The 6,447-nt window shown below is 31.0% G+C and overlaps 1 protein-coding gene across 2 annotated transcripts in view; it reads right to left on the bottom strand.

The window, feature by feature from the left end:
- The window catches only part of LOC119606466 (serine-rich adhesin for platelets), a 148,866-nt gene that overhangs the window by 38,468 nt on the left and 103,951 nt on the right, over window positions 1-6,447 (bottom strand). For both annotated transcript variants that reach the window (XM_037959983.1, XM_037959981.1), the window contains one exon: window positions 916-976. The gene's annotated coding sequence lies outside the window, so the exon portion shown is untranslated. The remainder of the gene's footprint in view (window positions 1-915; window positions 977-6,447) is intronic.

Genomic DNA, 6,447 nt, shown 5'->3' with positions numbered 1-6,447 from the left:
CAATTGCAATTACTTGTAAGGGTAATTGAAGAATTTTTTACAATTACTTATAATTGTGAATTTTTCCCTTACGTTGTTTGTAATTAGTAATACCTAAATTACAATTATAAATAGGTAATTGTAGTGGATTATTGGTCCATTACACATTAGAAGTAATTGGAAAAACTTCAATTACATTTACAAGTATTTGAAATTACAATTACACATTACAAGTAATTGTAATTGACTATGTAATGAATTACTTTGTGTAATCATTACCCCTCAAGTCTGTGGCTAATCCATTTCGGTACATATTATTTTTGGAGTGTTAAGTTTTATTTCTGCAGTGTTGAGTATAAATATGGGAGGGTTTAATGTCCTCCCAATTGCGGCTCAGGAACTTTCATTAAGAACTTTCATTACGAACTTCCTTAAGTAAACTAAATTTTGTAGTTACTTTGGCATAGTTGGTTCCTTTTAAAATAAATTCCAATAAGATTTACTACACTCTATCATTTATATAGAGTACTGCACAAATACATTATACAAATGTATAGTTTTATATAAAATTATGAGTTGAATGCATTGACATAAAGGTCAAATGTCATTTAGGAAAAAAAATGTTTATTCAATGTGTGAAAGTGCCAAAACAAAAATACTCATACAACCATACATTTCAATATAACATACAAATAGATATTTGAACTTTGTATATGTAGTAAGCAAGAGCAGCAAAGGTACTTTATAAAATTACATATTTTATAACATTTTGAAATGTTGTAATAGAGGTGGGGACTTAAATCTCTAGTTGTATATATTATTTAGAGAAATTACTACAAATGAAGGAAATGTAATTTAAAGAAATTTTAAGTAATGAAGTTGTAAAATGTAGAATAAATAAAGTGGTAAATAAATAATAATTGAATTTAATATTACCTTTAGCTAACTTTTTTAAAATATTCCTTTAGTTGAATGCCGGCTGTTTGAAATTATTAATCTGCAAATAAAAGTAAAGAAATTGAATTATTAATAAGGATTTATGGCAACTTTGACAGTTAGATTTTAAAATTTTTTAAATTTTTTAGTTTTGTGACTAGTTCTTGGCGAACTTTGTCCCAGCATCGGGTACACAATAGACCCGATAGCGGCCTAGGTGTATATCTTAGCATCTGAAATACACATTCCCATTTCAACTATATTGTAGAATCGTTTCCAATTGAGTTTTAGAGTTGGGTAAGTATTTAAATCTTAATTTCGTTTCAAAAAACTTTAACAAAATCAGACCTCCTTTTAAGACAATGTGACAATTTAAGTGACTATCATGACATTCTTTAATTTGTCAATAATTGTTGTTGGTTCGAGTTGTTTTATTACATTTAAACCGCACATGAAACATATTCTTTGACAGTAAAATAATTTAAAATTAAATTGTACTCACGACATTAAGAGAAGACATTTTTTTCTCTGCCGTTTTAAAAAAAAATTGCGTTTGATACTGCCGCTTAAAATTGTTTTCTTTACAAGTGCTGTCGGTTGATTTACTTTTATTTTTTATAATTTTGCACTCAATGCAGTTTAATTTAGAAGAATATTGTACAAGGTTTGGATTTTTTTCTGGTTTAAATCAATGACTAAATGTTTAGTATTTGTATTATTTATGAATGTAAATTGTTTGTAATTCAAGTTGAATATTTTGTCATATAAATTATAGTTTAAGTTATACTTTTAACTTAAAAAGCTTCCTGTTAGCATTATTAAGTGGCATAACAAATTACTTTGTACATTACCTAGCAGCAATGATATAATAACTTATTTTATTAAAGATAAGTTAATGGCAATAACCTTATTCTTAACTAGTTATTGTTAATATAATTATAAAAAAGATCTTAAGCTATTAGAAAATGTTATTTTTAGTTAACTGAATTACAACCCAGCTAAAATTTTTTGAAATTTTTGATCACATTCAAGTCATTTATGACTCTTCTGCACGATTAAAATGATCGTATATGCGCTTATTTTCTGATCATAAATGATACATTCGTCGGGAGAAAATGGTACCCTACCTGCGACTTTTCTAAACGAGTCTTTTATGAGCACCGCTTCTGATCAGTTCTGACTCATTTTTTAATCTTTTTTGGGTCATTAATGAGCCGACTTACTGGTCGTTTTAGAATTATTTTCGAATCATTTTATAGTCATTTTTGAGTGTTTTCTGAGTAATTTTTATGTTTGTTACAGACAAATACAATATAACAGAAAAAACTTTTTGATCTTCCGACTGCTCGAAATATAACAAAAACAAAATTCGAAAACCTGGAAGACCTATTTGTGATTGCTGTATATTTTGTTATTGTTTTTCAAATAAATCAGATTTTAAACATTAATTGGAATTATTAAGACTTAGTTTAGTGATTAGTCACCCAACTATCTTCCGTAGATCATTAAACATATAAAATTATTTAAATTTTCTTGACAGAAAATCGACTTTATAAATATTACACAAATTGAAATACTTACACATTTAATTTTATAAACGAAATGAGAATTATATCAACTTATTTTAGGCCACACAAACTTTTTTGTCAACTCTTCTAAAAGAGTCTTTTCTGAGCACATTTTCTAATCAGTTTCGACTCATTTCTGAATCGTTTTTGAGTACTTTTTAAGTCTAAGTGTTGCTATTCCATTGCAAACAAAAACAATTACACAAGAAACAATTTTTGATCTTCCAACTGCTCGAAATATGATCACAAAATAAGTTTTTAAAACCATCATATTTATAACACCAGGATGATCAATTTATGATTGCTATACATTTTGTTATTGTTTTTTAAATAATCAGTTTTCAATTATATATCGGAATCATTTTCGAATCATTTTTTAAGCGCTCAACTTATTAATCACGTTTAGGTCATCAAAAGGAGCCAACAATGAGTCAGTTTACTGATTAATCATCCAACAATCTTCCAAATGCTAGCTGGGAATGTCAGCTACAGAGGGGTCAAAGTTTATGACCTTAAGTTAAGTGGAATTTAACTTCACTAGACTTTTTACGGATTTGTTGCTAATAATAGTTTATGTTCTTAGAGTGAACATAACCTAATGTCATGTCGAATATTTCCTTTAGATTAGTTGAAAAACGGACTTAAGCTCAATCAGAAGCAAATTAGTGATCCTAGTAATCAGGGATCGGAAGCAGCACAACAATTATTTAAGTTAATAGCTTTTAAACTTTCGAAGTGTCATTTGAAAGAATGTAGCCAACAATGAGAATAGATGAGGACCCCTGATTTTAGTATTTGTATTATTTATAGATCTTGAAAATGTCTGTTTTAAGAACATATTTTCAAAATCAAATGGTCTAACATAGAATTTAATTAAAATCAATTAAAAGTCAATATTAATTCTTTCTGTATAATTCTGTCTTTAATTTATTATTATTATTAACTGCCAATTAGCACCCTCCTTCATACATATATATCAGGTTCTCAAGGTTTCTAAAACTAAAGTTCTTTAGACAGCAAAATAATGTCGTCATTATTAAAGATATTTATTAAAATTTGCAAAACTTTAGTTAAGTATTACAGGTAAAATATACATTTTTCAACAATACTTGTATAAGGTGACACGTATGTATGTTTAAGGTCTAGAGATGAGCAAGTGACTAGTAAATGGAAGATAAATTGTTTGGTTTGATTTGAAAGTGAACCCTGTACCACTATATAGTTTGGAAGATAAAAAATATAAATAATTAAACTATACAAATCAATAAAAGAATCTGGCGTCCTAAGTTCCATATAAGATCCCCTGCAGAAAAATTTTCTTTTCCCTTCAGCACCTGGAGTAAGAAAGTAAATATAACATTTGGCATCGTAGTCAATAAAGCGCAAATTCCGATTGTGCACCATCCAAAAATTCTAGGACTGATCTCTGCCATCCCAATTTACTTTGTGAGATCATGCCACTGCAATCACGCTGCTAATGTGTGATCACCTTCGCTTAGTGATCCCAGTGGAGTAACATTCAAAATTGCCAAAATGCTGCCAACTAAGCGCTATAACGGGCTGTATGCAAATTATCTTTGAACATTACCTAAAAAACGGGAAAGAAGGTTCTCACGCTCAGGGACCGTGGTGTCATCCCAACTTTAACATCAGATAGTTGGATGCATGTCAGAAAGGACCTTCATAAATACATGGAAAACAAACTAACTATAGATCGAGTCATCCACAACTATAGAAGACCGGCCGCTGAAAACAAGTGTAATTCCGATACAACTGAGATCGGGATGGATCAGCATTCAGCCCGCTGATCCTTCTAGTCTCGCATTGACCGATCGGCCGCCACATACTCAACTGCAACGCCAACCTTACTTCAATTTGTCTAATGGATTTATGGGGTGTTGAAGTAGCACAATTTTTACTTCTGGGCCAAGATTCAGAACCGCCGCATTATATCATTATATAGCTGTTGCTGTTACAAACAACTGAGATATGTATGTAGGAAATGTAGGTTCTCTCGCTCAGGGACCGTGGTGTCATCCCAACTTTAACATCAGATAGATGGATGCATGTCAGAAAATACCTTTATAAATACATGGAAAACATAGGTAGTTACATATGTGCAAAATCCTCCCCTAACTATAGATCGAGTCGTCCACCAACTATAGAAGACACTGAAGAAAACCAAAGTGTAATTCCAATACAACTGAGATCGGGATGGATCAGCGGGCTTAATGTCTACTAGTCCCGCATTGACCGAGCGGCCGCCACATACTCAACTGCTACGTCAACCTTATTCCTATTTGTCTAATGTATTTATGGGCGCATGGTGTTGAAGTATCTAAATGTTTTACTTCTGGACCTCGATTCAGAGATATGTATGTTTTTAAACGAAAGTTCCACATAACTTTATAATGGCTAGATAGTTCCTCCTGGGATGTTATCGGAGGAGTAATTTCATCTTTAACATCACAGAGGTGGCATTTCAGGATGGACTTTTATGAGTATAACTAGAACATACCCACATAGCAGGATCCATTAGATCGATTCTCGTGTACGAAAGTTTTGACAATATCAATTCTCGGTCCCAGGATAACTTATGAATGTCCTACTTGGAGGTCGCATGGAATACAAGAGTAATTCTAATACAACTGAGATCGGAATGGAGTAACATACCAAACAATGTCGCGCCAAATGTATGCCTAACTTGTGGACAGGGTTCTAATCTCATCCACCACTTACACAACTGCTTAAGCCAAGACTATATCAGTTTGTCGAATGGATTTGTGAACATATTCGGTTGAAGTAGTACAAATTACAAAGTGAGACAAAATAAGCAAAAATTGAAATACCCGGGAAGTGATACTATTTTTCAGAAAGGTAGATCCGAGTAGAACAAGAATCAGTTTTTGATATTTGTCAAACATCTCCTAAATCTTGAGATACGGGTAAAAAACCGGGTTTTCGTACCTTTAAGAACTTATAAGTCAGTAACTTAGTTGAATCTCAACCGATTTGAATTTTCTCAACGGATTTAGAAAGAAGAAGCCATTTATAGAACTGAATATAATAACAACAAAAAATGAATGTATGTTTATGAACACATAATGATTTTGACTTTGCATTTTGGAAGTAATAAGACCCTGATATTGTCTGCTGACAAATATCTGAGAAACTCAAGGCAATACATTAGAATTTTTATATGACCTAGAGTTTTCACTCACTTTCATGACCTTTGTTTTTTTTTTGGTATTCACTTTGTCATCTCTTCTCCATATAAGTACATACGTACATATCTGAACATATGAGATTCCGAAACTAACATTAAAAACTTTTGCCTGTTTATTCATGAACAAACATGCAGTTTGTTTTATTATTATTATGTTTTCAAAACACACACACATCCATCTAGAAAAAACTTTACTTAACAAATAGACATTTTATATACGAGTATATCCCCACATCCATAAAATATAAATATTTATGCTTTTTTTCACTCTTGCATGTATTATTTACTAAAACATGTGTTTAAATTTCATAATGATATGCAGAAAAAAAATATGTACATATGTACAACAAAAACTGCCAAGAATTGTCGGTTTAGAATTACAGACGAGCTTTATGTGAACAACTTGCAAACAGAAAACCCACTACAGTGACAACCAACTTGATGGCGCCCTCATGTGTCTCAGTTTTGAAATAATAATGAAAATGACAACAAAAAAAAAAAGTATTAAACAAGAAGAGAAATATAAACTGAAACCCCATCGTATTGAAAAAAGAACGTATGTATGTATTGTCGGTGTTCTAAATTCCTTGAAATACCAACAACAATAAATGCTTAATTAGGAAGTAACAAGTAGGCTCCTTCAAGTACATAACTGCAACACATCAAATATTTTTTTCTTGTAATTTATTGCAACTTAAAAGATAATTACAACAAAAACTATGTATGTATATGAATTGA

The sequence above is a fragment of the Lucilia sericata genome, unplaced genomic scaffold (assembly GCF_015586225.1).
Source record: "Lucilia sericata isolate MDLA Ls3-8-SP2 unplaced genomic scaffold, ASM1558622v1 Contig000587F_arrow, whole genome shotgun sequence".
Classification (NCBI taxonomy): domain Eukaryota; kingdom Metazoa; phylum Arthropoda; class Insecta; order Diptera; family Calliphoridae; genus Lucilia; species Lucilia sericata.
Note: the sequence above shows the minus strand (reverse complement) of the source record. Positions and strands in the feature narration are given on the sequence as shown.